We start from the raw sequence: 23522 nt of genomic DNA, 5'->3' as shown, positions 1-23522 counted from the left end.
CAATTAAATAAATCTAGAATTAAACTACCGGATTGTCGAAAAAACCCATCTGGTTCACTAATTGTCCTTTTAGGGAAGGAAGTGTGCTGTCCTTACCCGGTCTGGTCTATGTGTCTCCAGACCCACAGCAATTTTGTTGACTCTTAACTGCCCTCTGATATGACCTAGCGAGCAACTCCGTTGTATTCAAGAAGGCAGCTCACCATCTCTCGGGCAATTAGGGATGGGCAATAAATGCTGGCCTTTCCAGCGATACCCACATCCCGTGAATGAATTTTTTTAAAAAGATGCTCCGTGTTGGCTAAAACTGGAAACGCGCCCACAAGCTAATGTGAGCTGCAGTCCTTTGTCAAGGCTGTAATTCATCCCTGTTTCCGATCCAGAAATCGAATTGTTACAAGTCTTGCGTTGTCTTCTGCTGCTAAAGGCAAGCACAAAGGGTCAGCACCAGCTGACAGTTTAGCTGGTCCCGTGATTTCACATTGCTGGCCTTTGCAAACCTTTTCCCTCCCCCAACCATTAGGCAAGGTCCATGGCCAGGAACTTGGTTCCAATTGGCAAGTGTGAACTGTTGCACTGTGCAGCAACTTGTCACTTGTTTCAATGTTGGTGTCTGGTGGTCTGCGTGTACCCTCGAGCACCTTGCAACCTAACTGACTGCACACGATAAAAGCGCTTTTAGAAAGAAAGACAACTTGCACCTTTCAGTCCCCAGGACATACTGAAACATTTCACTGCCAACAAATTGCTTTTGAAGCATAGTCACGCTTGTTATATAGACAAACGCAGCAACCAATTTGTGCACAGCTCTCTACGAGGGCAATGTAATGAATCAGTTAATGTGTTTCGCTGGTGGTTGAGGGAATTAATTGTGTTCTCATAGAGGGTTGTCATAACTGGTCGGGGCTCCATGTTGAGACTGATTAGTGAAGTCTCACAGAGACCAGTGTTGGAACCATCGCTCTTCACGATGTGCATTAATAATCTGGATTAAGGTATTGGGGGTTCGGTTGGCAAGTTTGCAGATGCTTGAAAATCTGTGCTGATGTTGGGATCTGAACTAGATGCAATGGGGGAATGAGCCCATGTTGGGTCGATGACATTTAATGTTAAATGTAGTGTGATGCATGTTGGTAGTGCTAATGTCAGACACGTAAATACTGAGCTCTGAATTAAAGTCTGTTGAAAGGGAAAGAGACCTTGTTATAGTGTATGAGTTTCTAAAGGTCCACGACCAGTGCCGAAAGCAAACCGGTCATTAGAATGTATAACTAGGACAACACAACACAATACAAAACAAAACAAAGAGCACCACACTGTCCCTGTGTAAGGTCTTGATTGGGCCCCACCGAGTATTCTGGCCCCCTCACATGTTGGGAGTTATTGAGGCCCTCAAATATTCAAAAAGGAGTTAGATGTAGTCCTTACTACTAGGGGGATCAAGGGGTATGGCGAGAAAGCAGGAATGGGGTACTGAAGTTGCATGTTCAGCCATGAACTCATTGAATGGCGGTGCAGGCTCGAAGGGCCAAATGGCCTGCTCCTGCACCTATTTTCTATGTTTCTATGTTTCAAAGGAGGTCCTCCAGATCAGTACTTGGTCTAAAAAACCTTAGCAATCGCAATAGATTCAGGGAGCTGGCTCGACTTCGGGGAGACTTGTTTGAAGTGTTTGAAATGATGAAGCGACTGGACTGTGTACATGTGGATAGATTATTTGAGTTAGTTAGGTCAGAGCGCATGCTTGGACATCTGCACAAACTACGTAAGGGTAGAACTAGGTTGGATAGTGGGAGGTTTGTTTTATTCCCAGACGATCACTGGCCTTTGGAGTAGGTTGCCCGCTCCGGCAATGGATGCAGGTTTGCTGCAAACATTCAGAAGGGAGCTCGGCAATTCCTGGAGGTGGCTGACATCACAGCGTGCCGGTGGGATGTTGGGCCGGTGAGGAATTTCCCAGAATTCTCTCTTCCTGAATGAGCAAAGTGTTTTTTCCCCGTCTAGTTTCTTGCCTCTCCCAGAGGATTACATGGCTGCTGGTGGGTGGGGAATATTGGACGTTGTATTGCTTCATTGCAACATGGCTGAATGGGACTGATTCCATCGACCATCCAGTGTTTTCCTGTCTTTCTGTATGTTCATATGGAGGATTGTTGAGCACGGCTTAAAAACTTAACACTTGGGAGCAGGAGTCAACCATTTGGCCTTTCGAGCCTTCTCCGCCATTCAGTAAGATCATGGCTGATCTACCTCAACTCCACCTTTCTGCCCATATCCCTTAATTCCCTTCGTATTGAAAAATCTATTGATATGTCTTGAATATACACAGCCCTCTGGGGTCGAGAATTCCAAAGATTCACAACCCTCTGAGTGAAAATATTTCTCCTCTTCTCAGTCCTAAATGGCTGACTCCTTATCCTGAGACACTGACCCCTGGTTCTGGACTCCCCAGCCAGGGGAAACATCCTCCCTACATTTACCCTGTCGAGACCTTTACAAATGTTATGTTTCAATGAGGTCACCTGTCATTCTTCTAAACTCGAGGGACTATGGGCTCAAATTTGGCCCCCCCCACCCCTTTTTTCAGCGCACTCACCAGAGATGCGCTGAATTTGTGGGCTGAAAACGGCACCTTAAAAAAAAAAAAAAAAAAAAAAAAACTCCCCCGATTTTGGCCGCTGTTGCCTCTCCAGGGGCCTGGCACAGCGTGGCCAGTCGATTAGAGGGCGGAGCTAGGGCCCTACGCAAAAAAACAGTGCCGGCAGCTGTCTGCACGCGCATTAGAGTGTTCGCGCACGCGCAGTAGCTCCTGCCGATGATGATGCCTGCTGCAGCATGGGACCCGATGCGTCCCGCCCCTACCCTGGGCCGAGTGGCCGGCCGCACAGGCTGGCCCGCTAACTTCCCAGGCTAAGGCTACAACAAACAGGTTGGTGCGGGGAGTGTTTTGATCTCGAGTGGTGCGGGGCGGGGGCAGGAGGAGGAGTAGAGTTTTGATCCGGGGGGCGGGGGTGATAACTGTAGCCAGTAATTTTAATGAGCTTATTCCAGACTTTCCTTAACACTGTTGATGAAAATACTTTCCTGCAGAAGAACATAAGAATTACAAGCAGGAGGTACTTCTATTTTTTATTTGGATATTTTGAAAAAATTATGTAAATATGTTTTCTCTTTACTATTTTTGTCGTTTAAGCTTCCATGAATGCTTCTGTTGTACAGTAAATTAACTTTGCGAAGTTTGTCGTATGATGTCCTGTACAGCTGTTTGATCCTATTCACATTCTTTAGTCAAGTCATTAGTACCGACCTGCGCTGATTTCTTAACTCTCCGCAAGGGTTTTCTGTGTGGCCACAAGTGGTCACGTACGCTGGCCTAAGTTAGTTTGGAGTAACTATTAGCTGTCCAAAGTGGCCTAAATGGCCAAACCTGCGTAGGTGGCTGGTAACGCCCTGCTTTGAAAAAAATCCTAACTAACTCACTTACACTGGCGCAAATTGTGCAAAATGGGGATTTTTAAGATTCTCCAGAAAAATCAAGCTGCTCCAAAAAAGACGAAGCAACTCCTGGGCAAATTGAGCCCTATATGGCCTAGTCTCCTCAATGACCCCTTATAGACACTGGCAAAACTTGCTGCACTTCCTTGAATACTGTTTTGGAACTTTCAGATGGAGCCTCACTAACATCTCATCTGAAGGACAGTCCTTCTGACCATGTAGCACTGTACAGGACTTTCTGTCGAGTTTGTGTGCTCGAGCCCAGCGTGACAGTCAAGTGGGGTAGCCTTTGCATAGGCCAGCTCCTCAAGTGGAAACCAACTGTTTACGCTGAGGTACCTTCAGCATTTGAGGACGTTTTAACAAGGCAGCAAAGAGAGCTTCGAGTGCTGGCAGAAAGGCTGGAGATCCTGGACGACTGTATAGGCTTACAGTCGATGGTGCTGTTCACCGTGCGGTATTCAAGAGTTGGAAGTCAACAGCACTGCCGCACTGAAAAACACCTTAAACCTGGCATGAGACGCAGAATACTTGGGGATTGTACAACTGACACCGGTCCCAAGTTCTGAGTTACTATAAATCCATTGGAATGTCACCTGTGGAATGTAGTAGATCAGGTTTAAGTAAGAAATCAAAGCCTGAAAATATAATTCTCTGGGATGTGGGTGTCGCCAACAAGGCCCTTTACTCCATGTAATGAAGGTGCTCCCACAGTGCTGTTAGGGCGGCCCCAGTAAATATTATCCAGGATACCGTGGAGAACTCACCTGCTCTTCAAAATAGTGCCGTGGGATCTTTTACATCCACCTGAGAGAGCAGCAGGGACCACAGTTTAACGTCTCATCGGAAAGATGGTGGAGATTTGCTTGATTTATTTTTGAGAGATGCAGAGAAACTCTATCACAGCATAATTAACTATAGGCAGAGGGCAGGGGAGACAGTGGAACATTTAAAATTTTTTACAATTAGCAGTTTTTGGGTTCCAGATTCTCCTTGGTGCGTTTTCACTTTTTTAAGGGCGTGTGTTTTTCACCCTCTGACTATTCCTGGATGCATAGGAGAAGGGATGATATTTTTTCAGTGAGCACCTATCCGGGCTACAAGATAGAGAGTGTAAACATTTATGGATGGTGGTCACCTGTAAATAGAGGAGAATAGTGATGCAGGAGTAGATGGCAGGACTTCGTACAGAAAACATGTCTGGGGATATCCAGTGCAGATTAATCCTATGGGAGGACCCAGGCCAGGTTAAAACATAGAAACATAGAGAATAGATGCAGGAGTCGGCCATTCGGCTCTTTGAACCTGCACCAGCATTCAATAAAATCATGGCTGATCATTCACCTCAGTACCCCTTTCCTGCTTTCTCCCTTGATCCCTTGATCCCTAAGGGCCTTATCTAACTCCCCCTTGAATATATCCAATGAACTGGCATCAACAACTCTCTGCGATAGGAAATTACACAGGTTAACAACTCTGAGTGAAGATGTTTCTCCTCAACTCAGTCCTAAATGGCTTACCCCTTATCCTTAGACTATGTCCCCTGGTTCTGGACTTCTACAACATTGGGAACATTCTTCCTGCATCTAACCTGTCCAGTCCCGTCAGAATTTTATATGTTTCTATGTGATCCCCTCTAATCCTTCTGAACTCCAGTGTATAAAGGCCCAGTTGATCCAGTCTCTCATATGTCAGTCCAGTCATCCCAGGAATCAGTCTGGTGAACCTTCGCTGCACTCCCTCAATAGCAAGAACATCCTTCCTCAGATTAGGAGACCAAAACTGAACACAATATTCCAGATGAGGCCTCACTAAGCCCCTGTGCAACTACAATAAGACCTCCCTGCTTCTATACTCAAATCCCCTAGCTATGAAGGCCAACATACCATTTGCCTTCTTCACTGCCTGCTGTACCTGCATGCCAACTTTCAATGACTGATGTACCATGACACCCAGGTCTCGCTGCATCTCCCCTTTTCCTAATCATCCGCCATTCAGATATTCTGCCTTCGTGTTTTTGCCACCAAAGTGGATAACCTCACATTTATCCACATTATTAAGCATGTGGCACGCGTTTGCCCACTCACCTAATCTGTCCAAGTCACCCTGCAGCCTTTTAGCGTCCTCCTCACAGCTTACACTGCCACCCAGCTTAGTGTCATTTGCAAACTTGGAGATATTACACTTAATTCCCTTATCCAAATCATTAATGTATATTGTAAATAGCTGGGGTCCCAGCACTGAGCTCTGCGGTACCCTACTAGTCACTGCCTGCCATTCTGAAAAGGACCCATTTATCCCAACACTCTGTTTTCTGTCTGCCAATCAGTTCTCGATCCACGTCAGTAAATTACCCCCAATACCATGTGCTTTAATTTTGAACACCAATCCCTTGTGTGGGACCTTGTCAAAAGCCTTTTGAAAGTCCCAATACACCACATCCAGTGGTTCTCCCTTGTCCAATCTACCAGTTACATCATCAAAAAATTCTAGAAGATTTATCAAGCAGGATTTCCCTTTCATAAATCCATGCTGACTTGGGCCGATCCCATCACTACTTTCCAAATGTGCTGCTATTTCATCTTTAATAATTGATTCCAACATTTTCCCCACTACTGATGTCGGGCTAACCGGTCTATAATTACCTGTTTTCTCTCTCCCTCCTTTCTTAAAAAGTGGTGTTACATTAGCTACCCTCCAGTCCATAGGAACTGATCCAGAGTCGATAGACTGTTGGTAAATAATCACTAATGCATCCACTATTTCTAAGGCTACTTCCTTAAGTACTCTGAGATGCAAACAATCAGGCCCTGGGGATTTATCGGCCTTCAATCCCATCAATTTCCCTAACACCATTTCCTGACTAATAAGGATTTTCTTCAGTTCCTCCTCCTCACTAGACCCTCGGTCCCCTAAAATTTCTGGACAGTTATTTGTGTCTTCCTTCGTGAAGACAGAACCAAAGTACTTGTTTAACTGGTCCGCCATTTCTTTGTTCCCCATTATAAATTCACCTGAATCTGACTGCACTAATCTTTTTCTTTTCACATATCTATAGAAGCTTTTGCAGTCAGTTTTTATGTTCCCAGCAACCTTCCTCTCATACTCTATTTACCCCCTCCTAATTAAACCCTTTGTCCTCCTCTGCTGCATTACAAAATTATCTCAGTCCTCAGATTTGCTGTTTTTTCTGGCCAATTTATGTGTCTCTTCCTTGGATTTAACACCATCCCTAATTTCCCTTGTTAGCCACTGTTGAGCCACCTTCCCCATTTTATTTTTACTCCAGACAGGGATGTACAATTGTTGAAGTTCATCCATGTGGTCTTTAAATGTTTCCCATTGCCTATCCACTGTCAACCCTTTAAGTATCACTCGCCAGTCTATTCTAGCCAATTCACATCTCATACCATCGAAGTTACCTTTCCTTAAGTTCAGGACCCTAGTCCCTGAATTAACTGTGTCACACTCCACCTTAATAAAGAATTCTACCATATTATGGTCACTCTTCCCCAAGGGGCCTCTCACAGCAAGATTGCTAATTAGTCCTTTCTCATTACACGTTACCCAGTCTAGAATGGCCAGCCCTCTAGTTGGTTCCTCGACATATTGGTCAAGAAAACTATCCCTAATACACTCCAGGAAATCCTCCTCCACCGCATTGCTACCAATTTGGTTAGCCCAATCAATATGTAGATTAAAGTCGCGCATGATAGCTGCTGTACCTTTATTGCACGCATCCCTAATTTCTTGTTTGATGCTGTTTGGTGGTCTGTACACAACTCCTACTAACGTTTTCTGCCCTTTGGTATTCTGTATTATTCCACATTATCCAAGCTAATGTCCTTCCTTAATTCCATTGCATTAATTGCCTCTTTAACCAGCAGCACCACCTCCCCTCCTTTTCCTTTCTGTCTATCCTTCCTAAATGTTGAATACCCTTGGATGTTGAGTTCCCAGCCTTGGTCACCCTGGAGCCATGTCTCCGTGATGCCAGTTACATCATATCCATTAACTGCAATCTGCACAGTTAATTCGTCAACCTTATTCCGAATACTCCTCGCATCGAGGCACAGAGCCTTGAGGCTTGACTTTCTAACACACTTTGCCCCTTTAGAATTTTGCTGTAATTTGGCCCTTTTTGTTTTTTGCCTTGGGTTTCTCTGCCCTCCACTTTTACTTTTCTTCGTTCTATCTTTTGGCTTCTGTCCCCATTCTACTTCCCTCCCTCCTCCCTGCATAGGTTCCCATCCCCCTGCCATATTAGTTTAACTCCTCCCTAACAGCACAAGCAAACACTCCCCCTAGAACATTGGTTCCGGTCCTGCCCAGGTGCAGACCGTCTGCTTTGTACTGGTCCCACCTTCTCCCAGAACCGGTTCCAATATGCCAGGAATTTGAATCCCTTCCTTCTGCACCACTCCTCAAGCCACATATTCATCTGAGCTATCCTGCGATTCCTACTCTGACTAGCACATGGCACTGGTAGCAATCCTGAGATTACTGCTTTTGAGGTCCTACTTTTTAATTTAGCTCCTAGCTCCCTAAATTCGTCTTGTAGGACCTCATTCTGTTTTTTACCTATATCGTTGGTACCTATATGCACCATGACAACTGGCTGTTCACCCTCCCTTTTCAAAATCTCCTATGGGAGGACCCAGGACAGGTTAAATCCTATGGGAGGACCCACTGTAGATTAAACTCTAAATACTCAGTTATTGACACCAGTAATGGGGATATACTTTGTGTAACAATCCACAATCCATGCTGTGCTGCGAGAGTCAGTCTGAACGGTGCAGGATAAATCCATGTCGATTCATTCAAATGCATGCGGTGCTCAGACACACAGCCCAGTTGAAGCTACGTATGAAGCTGTGCTATAATTGTAGTTCCCAGCAGCCCAGTTTGGACAAAATTAACGCACAAAAACTCTCACTAATTGCATCAAGAAAGCAAATCGTAAAATCTAATGTCGTAAAAAGCGACTGGCTGCTCACTTAGTAAAAAAACAGCAGCAAGATGATTGTTTGAAAACTATGCCCATCAGCTGGTGCTGTGATTTTTTTTTTTAGTTTCTGGGCTGTGGCAAGGCCAGCAGTTATTGCCCATGAGAAGGTGATGGGTGAGCAGCCTTCTTGAACCGCGGCAGTCCGTGTGGTGAAGGTACTCCCAGTGCCATTAGGGAGGGAGTTCTAGGATTTTGTCTGAGACATAACATAGAAAATAGGTGCAGGAGTAGGCCATTTGGCCCTTCGAGCCTGCACCACCATTCAATAAGATCATGGCAGATCATTCACCTCAGTACCCCTTTCCTGCTTTCTCTCCATACCCCTTGATCCCTTTAGCCGTAAGGGCCATATCGAACTCCCTCTTGAATATATCCAATGACCCGGCATCAACAACTCTCTGCTGCAGAGAATTCCACAGGTTAACAACTCTCTGAATGAAGAAGTTTCTCCTCATCTCAGTCCTAAATGGCCTACCCCTTATCCTAAGACTATGTCCCCTGGTTCTGGACTTCCCCAATATCGGGAACAGTCTTCCTGCATCTAACCTGTCCAATCCCGTCAGAATTTTGTGTGTTTCTATGAGATCCCCTTTCATCCTTCTAAACTCCAGTGAATACAGGCCCAGTTGATCCAGTCTCTCCTCATATGTCAGATGCTGAAGGAACGGCCACAGAGCGCCGGAGGTGCAGGGGGTGAATGTTTAAGGTGGTGGATGGGGTGCCGATCAAGCAGGCTGCTTTATCCTGGATGGTGTCGAGCTTCTTGTGTTGTTGGAGTTGCACTCATCCAGGCAAGTAGAGAGTGTTCCATCACACTCCTGACTTGCGCCTTGTAGGTGGTGGAAAGGCTTTGGGGAGTCAGGAGGTGAGACACTCTCCGCAGAATACCCAGCCTCTGACCTCTTATAGCCACCCTATTTATGTGGCTGGTCCCATTAAGTTTCTGGTCAATGGTGACCTCCAGCATATTGATGGAGGAAGATGCAGTGATGGTAATGCCGTTGAATGTCAAGGGGCGGTGGTTAGACTCTCGCTTGTTGGAGATGACCATTGCCTGACACTTGTGTGGCATAAATGTTCCCACATATCAGCCCAAGCCTGAATGTCGTCCAGGTCTTGCTACATGCAGACGTGGACAGCTCCATTATCTGAGGAGTTGTGAATGGCACTGAACACTGCGATCATCAGCGAACATCCCCACTTCTGACCTTCTAATGGAGGAAAGGTCACCGATGAAGGAGCCGAAGATGTTTGGGCCTCGGACATTACCCTGAGGAACTCCTGCAGCGATGTCCTGGGGCTGGGATGATTGAGCTCCAACAACCGCAACCATCTTCCTTTGTGCTCGGTATGACTCCAGCCAGTGTAATCTCTCCCATGTTGCTCCCGTGCGCCGGTTCATGGAGTTTCAGTGCAGGCACCGGTGCCAGCAATGAATCCGAGTGTTCTGTGTGGCTGGCAACAGTGACCGTGTGACGCGGGTAGTTTGATGTACAATATATGGCATTAGTGCGCATGCGCATAGTGTCACCATTTGCTGTTTTCTCTTTCTCCACCCCACCCCCCACCAAAAAAAAAATCTCTGGATGATTGAGCTGGAAGAAAGAAAGACTTGCATTTATATAGCGCCATTCATGACCACTGAATGTCTCAAAGCACTGTCCAGCCAGTAAAGACATTTTTGAAGTACAGTCACTTTTGTAATGTAGGAAACCTGGCGGTCCTGGTGCATGAAACACAAAAGGTTAGTATGCAGGTACAGCAAGTGATCAGGAAGGCCAATGGAATGTTGGCCTTTATTGCAAAGGGGATGGAGTATAAAAGCAGGGAAATTTTGCTACAGTTATACAGGGTATTGGTGAGGCCACACCTGGAATACTGCGTACAGTTTTTATTTCCATATTTAAGGAAGTATATACTTTGGAGGCAGTTCAGAGAAGGTTCACAAGCTAAATTCTGGAGATGAGGGTGTTGACTTATGAGGAAAGGTTGAGTAGGTTGGGCCTATACTCATTGGAATTCAGAAGAATGCGAGGTGATCTAATCGAAACGTATAAGATTGTGAGGGGGTTTGATAAGGTGGGTACAGAGAGGATGTTTCCACTGATAGGGGAGACTAGAACTAGAGGCATAATCTTAGAATAAGGGGCCGCTCTTCTAAATAGTGCATGGGATCTTTTACCTGAGAGGGGCAGACGGGGCCTTGGTTTAACGTCTCACCCGAAAGACAGCACCTCAGACCATGCAGCACTCCTTCAACACTGCACTGGAATGTCAGCCTAGATTTATGTGAAGTCCCTGGAGGGGACTTGAACCCACAATGTTCTGAGGCTAATTGTAGTATGTCTACCACTGCCCTGCTAGAATCAAATATAGTATCAGACTGAGGGTGGAGCCTAGGGCTTGTTGCTTGACACTGGGCAGGGCATTTACCAATTGCACCACCAGGGTTGCTCTGATCCCAATTGTTTGTGACTTTGTGATGAATGGGGGATGCCAGTAGCAAGACTGCATACTTTCAGTCCTCGATTTGAACACTAATTGCAGTGATTGGCATGGGTAGACAGGAGTGGCATACTGCACCTATGCAGAGGGTTTGCAGACTGTCAATGAATGGAAATGCAAGCACAATATAATGTGCTATAACAGGCAGTGGGCAATGAATGGTGGAGAGAATGACTCATGCTATGAGTCACGAATGTTGTGTGTTACCCACATACTGTACTGTCGAGTGACTAAAAGGTCAATGATACGAACAGTATCCGTTAGAACTTCTAGTCCACTCAAAATAAAAGGTGGCACTTTGATTCCTTTTCACACCTCAAAGGACCGCATTTAGCGTTCCACATCTGCCCACTACTGATCTTCAGGAACAGGAAAAAGAACAGGAGAGGGGGTTTTAAACTAATTAGTGGGGTTGAGGGTACAGGTGAGCGGAAATTTAAAAAGTTGAAGGAGAAGGCAGTAGAGCAGGGTAGCACTGGTGGAAATGAAAACCAGAGCGTGACAGGAAGGGACAGAATGTATAAACATAAGTGTATCAGAAAGGGAGTCAAAGCAGGAAAAAATGGTTCTTTTTTTTTAAAAAGCTCTTTATCTGAATGCAGTATTCGTAACAAAATAGATGAGTTGATGGCACAAATGGGTATGATCTGATAGCCATTAGAGAGACGTGGTTGCAAGGTGACCAGGGCTGGGAACTAAACATTCAGGGGTATTTGACAATTCGTCAGGACAGATAGAAAGGAAAAGGAGGTGGGGTACCTCTGTTAATAAAGGATGAAATCAGTGTGTTAGTGAGAAACTATATTGGCTCAGAGGATCAAGATGTTGAATCAGTTTGGGTGGAGATAAGGAATAATAAAGGGGAAAAGTCGCTGGTGGGCATAGTCTATAGGTCCCCTAACAGTATCTACACTGTTGGAAGGAGTTTAAATCAAGAATTAATGGAGGCTTGTAAAAAAGAAACGGCAATAATCATGGGCGATTTTAACCTTCATATTGATTGGACAAAGTAAATTGGCCAGGGTAGCCTTGAGCAAGTGTTCATAGTGTATCCAGGATAGTTTCCTTGGCCAGTACGTTGCAGAATCAACCAGGGAGCAGGCTATCTTGGATCTAGTACTGTGTAATGAGACAGGAATAATAAACGATGACCGAGTAAAGTATCCTCTCGGAATGAGTGACCATAACATGGTTGAATTTCAAATTCAGTTGGAGGGTGAGAAAGTTGGATCTCGAACCAGTGTCCTAAGTTTAAATAAAGGAGACCTCAAAGGTATGAAGGCAGAGTTGGCTAAAATGGACTGGGAAAATAGATTAAAGAGTGGAACGGGTTGATGAGCAGTGGCAACCCAACTCTGGAGCAGCAAAGCAGCTTTACAGACGACTTAAGGCCCAGGTCCAACAAAAAACCTGCGACCTAAAGAAGAGATGGTGGGTGGAGAAAGCACAGGAGCTTCAGCAGCTGGCCGACAGCCATGATGTGCGAGGATTCTTCACCGCAGTCATGTCCACCTATGGCCCAAGGCCCCACCCCACTGCTGGCCAAGAAGACGGAAACACTCATGGAGGACACAGAGGCAGTCAGGACCTGCTGGAAGGAGCACTTCGAAGATCTTCTTAACCGAGACTCTGCCTTTGACTCGGGTGTCCTCGACTCCATCCCGCAGCATGCTACCCGCCACCATCTCGGCAAAACCCCCAGCCCTGCACGAGGTAGAAAAGGCCATCCGTCAGCTCAAGAACAAGACGTCAACAGGAGCGGATGGAATCCCCGCTGAGGCACTAAAGTATGGCGGAGAGGCACTATTGGCACGAATGCATGACCTCATCTCTCTCATCTGGAAGGAGGAGACCATGCCAGGAGATCGGAGATGCCGTAATCGTGACCATCTTTTTTTAAAAAAAAAAGGGACAAGTCAGACTGCAGCAACTACAGAGGAATCTCCCTGTTATCAGCCACTGGGAAAGTCATCACTAGAGTCCTCCTCAACCGTCTTCTCCCTGTGGCTGAGGAGCTCCTCCCGGAGTCACCGTGCAGATTTCGTCTTTTAAGGGATACAACGGACATGATTTTTATTCCCATCTGGTGATTTTTTTTTTTGTATCGGTAATTCTGTTCACTGTCATTTGGTGTGTGTGTGAGATGCTAACAGTGCAAAACAAAAACACAATTTACACTTGGATAGCTCCTTTCACAACAGTTCTAATAACTTTACAAAAGGATCAGAGGACACTGAGCAGGAAGTGGGAGAAAGTTACCAGAGCTAACTGAAGGTATTGTTGAAGACCCATTTGTTCCTTCCAAAGTCGGCTCCCTATTTCCCGACGCACCCAATGCAAAGCTCCATAAAGCTCTCCACGGCTTAGCACCTCCCTGTCTCTTCGGGCTTTATACCCCGCCTCTACCCATTGCCCCTCTGATTCTTGCCTCCTGTTTGTCCTGCCCTCCGTCCTTCCACCAGAACCATCAGCCACTTTACTCTCTGCCGTTCCCCCCCTCACTGCATCTCTCTGCCTTGCTGCACCCCTCTCTCTTTGTCTTTTAAACTCTTTTCTCAGCCATGCCTTTACCCACTGCTCCTAATTCCTCGACTACTGCTCAGCGTTGATTTTTCCATCAAGTGCTTCAGCACATTATACTATGTTAAAGATGCTATTTTGAATGCAAGTTATTTAGTTGGCAAAAACTCCAGCTTGCTGCACAAGTTTCCATTTGCGGCACCATGAACGTCTTGTCAGAATTCACCCCAGCCTGGTAAGCATTGGATAACTAATGAAGGTTGTTAGAAACAGAATTCAACTCCAGCATCCTTTTCATTGCACACTTAAGGCATGATGATGTGCCCCTACTTTAGTGAAACGGTGTGTAATTACACAGACTCGCCACTAGATGGCAATCCAAGTATATGGTTGTCAATGGACTTGCTACGGTATAGAAGTAATAATTGCAGGACCTCTTGTGGTTGAAACTGGGAGAGCAAGAGATTTGATTTCCGGAGTTTGTCATTGTTTTTTGCCTTTAAGTAGAGATGTTGGCCCAGAAATCCCGGTTTCTCCTTCCCGCGCGGGCGTTCGAATAGATTTTAGAAAAAAGATGCCCACCCACCTTATCCTGCTGTGCCCACACAAGTTCCCAGTCCACTGACTGCGCGTCACAGCACGTACACGTCAGGACGTGTGCAGGACTGGAGCTGCAGTCACATGGCTCTGGGCAGCCAATCAGGTAAAGTATGTTCTCATTCATAGTAATACGAGGTTTGTAAGTCTCAAACTCCTATTCCTATGGATGAGAACACCCCCACCCCCACCCCTCCCCAAAAACACGAATAAAAGATAGAAAAAATGCACAAATTTTTATTAATTTAAATTAGTTATTGTATTAAAAATATATATATTTTCTCGATTTTTAAAAGTTTTTTAAATTATGCTTTAAAATAAACTTACCGAAGTGGGGAGAGTTTTTAACAATCAATTGTGTTTTTATAACTTTATTTTAAAATGTTTTTGTGTATTTTAAAACTCTTACACCTGTAACAGTAGGCGATGTGCCTGCTTTCATCAGGCGCAAGTGTTTTGAGGACATTTGCTGGGCAAGATATGGGCAAGTCCAACAATCTTGCCCTTGCAAATGTCCTTGCTCCCGATCTGCGGATGATCTGTCAAGCCAAAAATTTGACAGATCGGAAAAGCTGGTTTTCAGCGCATGCGCATTGTGCGCTGAAAACCGTCTTTTCCGATGCCTTCCCGGGTCCGTACACCCTCCATATGGACCCGGGGAGGCCGGGATTTCTGGGCCATTAGATGAGGGACATTTTTCAATACTCAGGCTGCACATATAAATTAGACATGTAAGAATGAAAGAGACTTGCATTTATATAGTGCCTTTCATGACCTCCGGACGTCCCAAAGCGCTTTGCAGCCAATGAAAACACATTGTTATAAAAACACATTTGATTGTTAAAATGGTAAGTTTATTTTAAAGCATAATTTAAAAATCTTTTAAAAATCGAGATAATATATAATTTTTTGAAGTGTAGTCACTTGTAATGTAGGAAAAGCGGCAGTCAATTTACACACAGTAAGGTCCCACAATTAGTAGTAAGATAAAGTGACTACACTTCAAAATACCTCATTGGCTGCAAAGAGTTTGGGACAGCCTGAGCTTGTGAAAGGCGCTATATAAATGCAAGTCTTTTTTTGCTTTTACATATAATCTGATTTATTTTTTAAGTGATGTTGGTTAAGGGATAAGTATTGGCCAGGGCACAGGAAGAACTCCCCTGCTCTTCTAAATATTGGAACGGGATCTTTTATGTCCACTTCAGAAGGCAGATGGGGCATCGGTTTAATGTCTCATCCGAAAGACGGAACCTCCGACAGTGCAGCCGCTCTCAGTGTGGCACTGGAGTGTCTGCCTAGATTATGTGCTCAAGTCTCTGCAGTGGGACTTGAACCCACAGCCTTCTGACTCTGAGGCGAGGCTGCTGCCCACTGAGCCATGGCTGACACTTGGTGACGCTTGCACATTGGGCAATTCGTATTGTGTAAGTGTCGTCCGCTCACTGCATTTTGCTGGAGAAATAATCCTTTTTTTTATCAGAAGGCTTTGCTGTAGTTTTGGATTATGAGTTATGTTTGCTGCAGTTGGTAGAGGCACTGTTTAAATAGACACTGTTTGCTGTAAAATAGACACTGCTTGCTGTAAATCCTGCCCCGCCACAAACTCATTGGCTGATGCAATGGTGTCCATACTCACTTTGTTTCTAATGGTGTACTGGTACGGAGTCAGTTAAATTGCTCGCTGCACATGCACGGTGGTTCTTGCAAGCAAGCTATTGAAAGAGCTCTAGCTTTCAGCAATTTTTAAGTGAATAGATCCAGCTGCCCAATCTAAATGGAAGAATAATTACATGTTTATCTTCACAGAACACTGCATAATGAGGGCCTGTCATGGGCTGCTTCTGAACAAACTGCTTACAATGTATAATTTTCAAATTGTTTCGCATGAAGTGTGCGCGCAAAAAATGTGTCTTCCCGTCGCTGGCCTCTTGATGAGAGCTGCTGTTCCTGCTCTCGGAGCACAAGCTGGTAGTGCTGAGGTGTGACTTCTCCTGAGCCAGCCAGATGCCTGCTGCTCACTATGCTCAGCAGGACATTCTATAACCACTGGTGACTCTTTAAAGAGGTTTGGTGTTCATAAAACACTCAGTGCAGAACATAGCTTTAGATGAGATTGCCAAAATAATCCTGGAAACCCCCTGGCCACTCAAATTGTTGGAATAGCGTGGAAACAACAACTTGCATTTAACCTGATAAAACATTCCCGAGGCGCTTCACAGGAGCGTTATCAGGCGAGATTTGACACCGAGCCACGTGAGCTACAAGGACAGGTGACCAAAAAGCGTGGTCACAGGTACGTCTTCAAGCAGAATAGAGAGGCGGAAGCTCTAGGGAGGGAATTCTGGAGCTTGGGGCTGAGGCAGTTGAAGGCAACGGTGGAGCGATGGAAATCGCAGATGTGCAAGAGGCCAGAATTAGAGGAGCACAGAGATCTTAGGAGAGTTGCAGGGCTTGAGGAGGGTTACGGAGAGAGGGGAGGAGTGAGGCCATGGAGGAATTTGAAATCAAGGATGAGAATTTTAAAATTGAGGCGCTGCTGGACCGGGAGCCAATGTAGGTCAGCGAGCACAGGGAGTGATGGGTGAGCGGGACTCGGTGCAAGTTAGGACACGGGCTGCCGAGTTTTGGATGAGCCCAAGTTCACGGCGGGTGCAAGGTGGGAGGCCGGCCAGGAAGAGTGTTGGAATAGTTGAGTCGAGATGATGGCATGGGCTGAAGGTTTCAGCAGGAGATGGGCTGAAAATGTACGAGAGATCGATCAGCTTCTGAAAGAGAACAATAAGGTATAACTATAAAAGGCCTAACGTCATCGGGAGGCGGGAGTTTGGAGCAGCACGAGTCCGGGGAGTCAGAGAGGCCTACAAAAGGCCCAACGTCGTCGGGAGGCAGGAGTTCGGAGCAGTGCGAGTCCAGGGAGTCGGAAAGGCCAGCAGGGGCAGAAGATAAACAAAGAAGTACAAAGAAGTCGAAAGGTGACGTCACAGCCAAGGGAGTAAGTGATTGGTGAGTAGTTTTTTCTTTCTTTCTTTCTTTTCCTTTATCAGTAGGTAACCTTTATCATTGTTGTTGCCAAATTACCTCGGGGTTAAATCATGGCAGGAGAGGTCGGGCACGTGTCATGCTCCTCCTGTGCTATGTGGGAACTCTGACGCTTCCAGTGTGCTTGACAACTACATGTGCAGGAAGTGTATCCAGCTGCAGCTCCTGATAGACCTCATTACGGCATTGGAGCTGCGGGTGGATTCACTCTGGAGCATCCGCGATGCTGAGGATGTCGTGAATAGCACGTTTAGTGAGTTGGTCTTACCGCAGGTAAAGGTTACACAGACAGATAGGGAATGGGAGACCAACAAAAAGAGCAGTGGAAGGAAGGTAGTGCAGGAGTCCCCTGCGGTCATCCCCCTCCAAAACAGATACACCGCCTTTGGTACTGCTGGGGGGAATGACTCTTCGGGGGACGGCAGCAGTAGCCAAGTCCATGGCAACGTAGATGGCTCTGCTGCACAGGAGGGCAGGAAAAAGAGTGGGAGAGCTATAGTGGCAGGGAATTATATTGTAAGGAGAATAGACAGACTTTTCTGTGGCTACAATCGAGACTCCAGGATGGTGCAAGGGTCAAGGATGTCTCCGAGCAGTTGCAGGACATTTTGGAGGGGGAGGGGGAGGGAGAACAGCCAGTTGTTGTGATGCATATAGGTACCAACGATATCGGTAAAAAAATGGGATGAGGTCCTACAAGGTGAATTAAGGGAGCTAGGAGTTAAATTTAAAAAGTAGGACCTCAAAGGTAGTAATCTCAGGATTGCTACCAGTGCCACGTGCTAGTCAGAGTAGGAATCGCAGGATAGCTCAGATGAATACGTGGCTTGAGGAGTTGTGCAGATTCCTGGCACATTGGGACTGGTTCTGGGGGAGGTGGGACCAGTACAAGCCGGATGGTCTGCACCTGGGCAGGACCGGAACCAATGTCCAAGGGGGAGTGTTTGCTCGTGCTTTTGGGGAGGGGTTAAACTAATATGCCAGGAGGATGGGAACCAACGCAGGGAGACAGAGGGAAGTAGAATGGGGGCAGAAGCAAAAGATAGAAAGAAGAAAAGTAGAAGTGCAGGGCAGAGAAACCCAAGGCAAAAATCAAAAAGGGCCACAGTAAAGCAAAATTCTAAAGGGACAAAGTGTGTTAAAAAGACAAGCCTGAAGGCTCTGTGCCTCAATGTGAGGAGTATTCGTAATAAGGTGGATGAATTAACTGCACAGGCAGCAATTAATGATTGATATAATTGGCATCACGGAGACATGGCTCCAGGGTGACCAAAGCTGGGAACTCAACATCAAGGGGTATTCAACATTCAGGAAGGATAGGCAGAGAGGAAAAGGCGGTGGGGTAGCGTTGCTGGTTAAAGAGGAAATTAACGCAATAGTAAGGAAGGACATTAGCTTGTATAATGTGGAATCTGTATGGGTGGAACTGCGGAATACCAAAGGGCAGAAATCGCTAGTGGGAGTTGTGTACATAACCACCAAACAGTAGTCGTGAGTTTGGAGACAGCTTCAAACAAGAAATTAGGGATGCATGCAATAAAGGTACAGCAGTTATCATGGGCGACTTTAATCTACATATAGATTGGGCTAACCAAACTTGTAACAATACGGTGGAGGAGAATTTCCTGGAGGTTTGGTTTTCTAGACCAATATGTCGAGGAACCAACTAGAGGGCTGGCCATCCTAGACTGGTGATGTGTAATGAGAAAGGACTAATTTAGCAATCTTGTTGTGCGAGGCCCCTTGGGGAAGAGTGACCATAATATGCCAGAATTCTTTATTAAGATGGAGAGTGACACAGTTAATTCAGAGACTAGGGTCCTGAACTTGAGGAAAGGTAACTTTGATGGTATGAGACGTGAATTGATTAGTATAGATTGGCAAAAGATACTTGAAGGGTTGCTGACAGATAGGCAATGGCAAACATTTAAAGACCACATGGATGAATTGTACATCTCTGTCTGGAGTAAAAATAAAACTGGAAAGGTGGCTCAACCGTGGCTAACAAGGGAAATTAAGGATAGTGTTAAATCCAAGGAAGAGACATATAAATTGACCAGAAAAAGCAGCAAACCTGAGGACTGGGAGAAATTTAGAATTCAGCAGAGGACGACAAAGGGTTTAATTAGGAGTGGGAAAATAGAGTATGAGAGGAAGCTTGCTGGGAACATAAAAACTGACTGCAAAAGCTTCTATAGGTATGTGAAGAGAAAAAGATGTGAAGACAATGTGCAGATGACGCTGAGCTGTGAGGAGGAAGCCAAGAGGCCGCAGGGTGACTTGGACAGGTTAGGTGAGTGGGCAAATGCATGGCAGATGCAGTATAATGTGGATAAATGTGATGTTATCCACTTTGGGGGCAAAAACACGAAGGCAGAATATTATCTGAATGGTGGCAGATTAGGAAAAGGAGAGATGCAACGAGACCTAGGTGTCATGGTACATCAGTCATTGAACGTTGGCATGTAGGTACAGCAGGCGGTGAAGACGACAAATGGTATGTTGGCCTTCATAGCTAGGGGATTTGAGTATTGGTGCATGGAGGTCTTACAGGGCCTTGGTGAGGCCTCACCTGGAATATTGTGTTCAGTTTTGGTCTCCTAATCTGAGGAAGGACATTCTTGCTATTGAGAGAGTACAGCGAAGGTTCATCAGACTGATTCCCGGGATGGCAGGTCTGACACATGAGAGACTGAATCGACTGGGCCTGTATTCACTGGTGTTTGAAAGGATGACAGGGGATTTCATAGAAACATATAAAATTCTGACAGGACTGGACAGGTTAGATGAAGGTAGAATGTTCCCGATTTTGGGGAAGTCCAGAACCAGGGGAGACAGTCTTAAGGATAAGGAGTAAGCCATTTAGGACCGAGATGAGGAGAAACTTCTTCACTCAGAGAGTTGTTAACCTGTGGAATTCCCTATCGCAGAGTTGTTGATGCCAGTTCATTGGATATATTCAAGAGGGAGTTAGATATGTCTCATGACTAAAGGATCAAGGGGTATTGAGAGAAAGCAGGAAAGGGGTACTGAGGTGAATGATCAGCCATGATCTTATTGAATGGTGGTGCAGGCTCGAAGGGCTGAATGGCCTACTCCTGCACCTATTTTCTATGTTTCTATAAGGTAGGATCCTTTATTAGAACTGAGTTGTTAGAGGGATGTATTCCTAATTATAAATAAATAAAAACTGCATGTATTTGAAATAGAAGATATTGTGGAGAGGTTTCTAGAGCATTCACACTGACATGGAACTTGGAGCGTAAATCAGGTATGCAGGCCCATACCCAAAATGCAGTGGGACTTCATGCTTCAGGGTCTCTCCCTCTGCTTTGTTGTCAGATTGGGCACTGGCAGATTCAGCCTGCTGTTGCACTGTGAATTCGCAAAACCCACTCCACTACAGTAAATGACACTACAGTCGCAGCGTTAATGGACCCTTGGCAGTGATATAACCTCCTGATCAGATTGTTACTGCCTCATGATCACGTCTACGGGTCTGTTGCAGTGTGCGCATAAACCATCTGCACCTCTTGATTGCATTACCGGCTTGTGATGGTTCCCAGGTATCTGTTCTGGAAACCATCAGAGATGTTTCGATTAGATTGCCAGCTTGTTCTTCAAGCTGCAGTGTTTTGAACACACACGGTTCGAGTAATGCCTGCTCGAACAGATTCTTGAAGTCTGTAAACCTACGCATTGGTTAATGTGTTCACCCCATCCCCTTCTCCCCGGCTCCTGGAGTCAGGCAACTCACTCTGATTTGCATCTTCTAGTTCTTATTTGTCCCAGTCTTAGAGTTTTGGAAAGGGCTGCTCATAGCACTAAAAATAAATATACTGTGGATGCTGGAATCTAGAACTAAAAACATCAACTCAGCAGGTTGGGCAGCATCTGTGGAGAGAGAAACCAAGTTAATGAAAGGTCATCGGCCTGAAACGTTAACTCTCTCTCTTTCTCTACAGATGCTGCCTGACCTGCTGAGCAACGTTCCCTTGAACGTGCGCGGCCCCTCACTTCGCTGTCGGTCCCGTGCAGTCTGCGACCAGCTTTTCGATGTAATTTCCTGCAAAGCAAGTCCGACGTGCAGTGACGAGACGAGACAGATGTGGTTTAGTGGTGTAGGTTGCCGAGGAAATTTTGTCCAGAATGCTGGAACAGCAGCAAATGAGACGAATGGCCGATGAATCTGGTTTTCCTGGTGCTGTTTGAATGAGCCATGTCGGGGCGGGGGCAGTCCAGTGGAATGGGTGGACTGTGTCTCGGTTTAACCTCAAGGTATCTCAATACTGCACTGGAGCTTCAGTTTTATGTGCTCGAGCCCTGAAGTGGAGCTCGCACCCACAGGTTTCTGACTGAGCTAAGGAGGTTTATCACCTCCCATACCTCTGCTCATGGCTGGAGAGTCCAGCACTAGGGGTCATAGTCTCAGGATAATGTTTTGGCCATTTATGACTGAGATAAGGAGAAATTTCTTCACTCTGAAGTTTGTGAATATTTGGAATTCTCTACCCAAGAGGGCTGTGAAGGTTCAGTCGTTCGATATATTCAAGACAGAGATGGATAGATTTTTGAATATTAAGGAAATCCAGGGATATGGGAATCAGGCAGGAAACTGGAGTTGAGGTAGAAGTTCAGCCATGGTCTTATTGAATGGCGGAGCAGGCTCGAGGGGCCAAAGGGCCTACTCCCGCTCCTATTTCTTACATTTTTATGTTAACTAGGATGTGTGCATGAGGTAGGTGAGTGGACTGGAGTGAGCGCTCATTGCAACCTTGTGAGAGTGGCATATTGTGATGACAGTTGTACTACACGGGGAATTGCAGCCAATAACACCTCAGCTGACTGCACACTGCATGCCATGGGGAATGAAGTGATCGTTTTAGGAAAAACACTCTGGTCCATTTGTTAACTTTTCTAGTGTCTGTACCAAAGTACAACTGATCTGAAGACGAATGCTGAAAACCGGTTCCACCAATCTTAAATGACCTTAAAACTAACTGGTGTGATGCGAGGAGGTCCAGTTTTGATCCTGGGGCGCTTTCTGCTTTGAGGCAGATTTTAGGTGAGTCAAAAATATTCCTGTAGTACATCAGCATCCATGTTACTGCATTGCTGTCTATAAACATTCTGCAGTCTTCAAAACAGGCCAGCTGTACATTTTTAAATGCAGCCAGCTTAATACCCAGTGGTAATTTGGAATATTTTGCAGTGGAGAAATACCCGCAGATTTACTACGTAGCAGCATATAAACCCATTCCCAATTGCATTGGACTGACCGAAGCGTTAATGTGCAGTGCCCATGTATCGCCTTTGGTACATTGTTCATACACTCACCCGATTCTCTAGTGAAATGCGTTGATTTCAGTTCAGTGGACTACTGCTCAACATTGAAGCATTGAAGTTCCCTAGCCACCAACTCCATCCCTCTCCCTAGCATCTGTCTGAGGCTGAACCAGACTGTTCGCAACCTTGGTGTCGTATTTGACCCAGAACTGAGCTTTTGACCACATCCGAGCCATATCTAGGGCCACTTATTTCCACCTCCATAACGTCGCCCATCTCAGCCCATCTTGACTCATCTGCTGCTGAAGCCCTCATCCATGCCTTTGTTGCCTCTAGACTTGACCATTCCAACACACTCTTGCCAGCCTACTCTTGACGTTCTACCCTGCGTAAACTGGAGGTGATCCAAAACTCGTCTGCCCGTGTCCTAGCTCGCACCAAGACCCGCTCACCCATCACCCATGTACTTGTTGCCCTACACTGGTTCCTGGTTAAACAACGTCTTGATTTTAAAATTCTCATCCTTGTTTTCAAATCCCTCCATGACCTCACCTCTCCCTATCTCTGTAATCTCCTCCAGCCCCACAACTCCCCGAGATCTCTGCGCTCCTCCAATTCTGGCCTCTTGCGCATCCCTGATTTTCATTGCTCCATCATTTTGCATCTGTGCCTCAGCTGCCTGGGCCCTAAGCTCTGGAATTCCCTCCCTAAACCTCTCCACCTCTCTCTCCTCCTTTTTAAGACGCTCCTTAAAACCTACCTCTTTATCTGCGCTAATTTCTCCTTATGGCTCAGATGACAATGCTCCTGTGAAGCGCATTGGGGCGTTTTACTGCGTTAAAGACGCTATAGAAATATAAGTTGTTGTAGCACAGTTGCGCTGTGCAGTGCCCATGTATTGCCTTTGGTACATGTTCACTCGCCCAATTCTCTAGTGAAATGCGTTGATTTTGGTTCAGTGGACTACTGCTGAACATTGAAGCACTGATGTAGTTCGAATCGTCCACTCCTGTTAGTATGTGTTGGTTGTGTGGCCCAGACTGTTCCACCTATTTGGTTGATTGAAAGG

The 23522-nt window shown here is 45.8% G+C and overlaps 1 protein-coding gene across 3 annotated transcripts in view; it reads left to right on the top strand.

Annotated features, from left to right (window-relative positions):
* Nucleotides 1–23522, top strand: part of vta1 (vesicle (multivesicular body) trafficking 1) — a 226161-nt gene that overhangs the window by 14838 nt on the left and 187801 nt on the right. The window contains exon 1 of one of the 3 annotated variants that reach the window (XM_070889090.1): nt 22089–22232. The exons of the other annotated variants lie outside the window; for them this stretch is intronic. The gene's annotated coding sequence lies outside the window, so the exon portion shown is untranslated. Of the gene's footprint in view, nt 1–22088; nt 22233–23522 lie in introns of those variants that run through there. 3 annotated transcript variants of the gene reach the window in all.

This window comes from Pristiophorus japonicus, chromosome 9 (genome assembly GCF_044704955.1).
Source record: "Pristiophorus japonicus isolate sPriJap1 chromosome 9, sPriJap1.hap1, whole genome shotgun sequence".
In the NCBI taxonomy this organism is placed as follows: Eukaryota; Metazoa; Chordata; class Chondrichthyes; family Pristiophoridae; genus Pristiophorus; species Pristiophorus japonicus.
The sequence above is the reverse complement of the archived record's forward strand: the minus strand, read 5'-3'. Positions and strand labels throughout refer to the sequence as shown.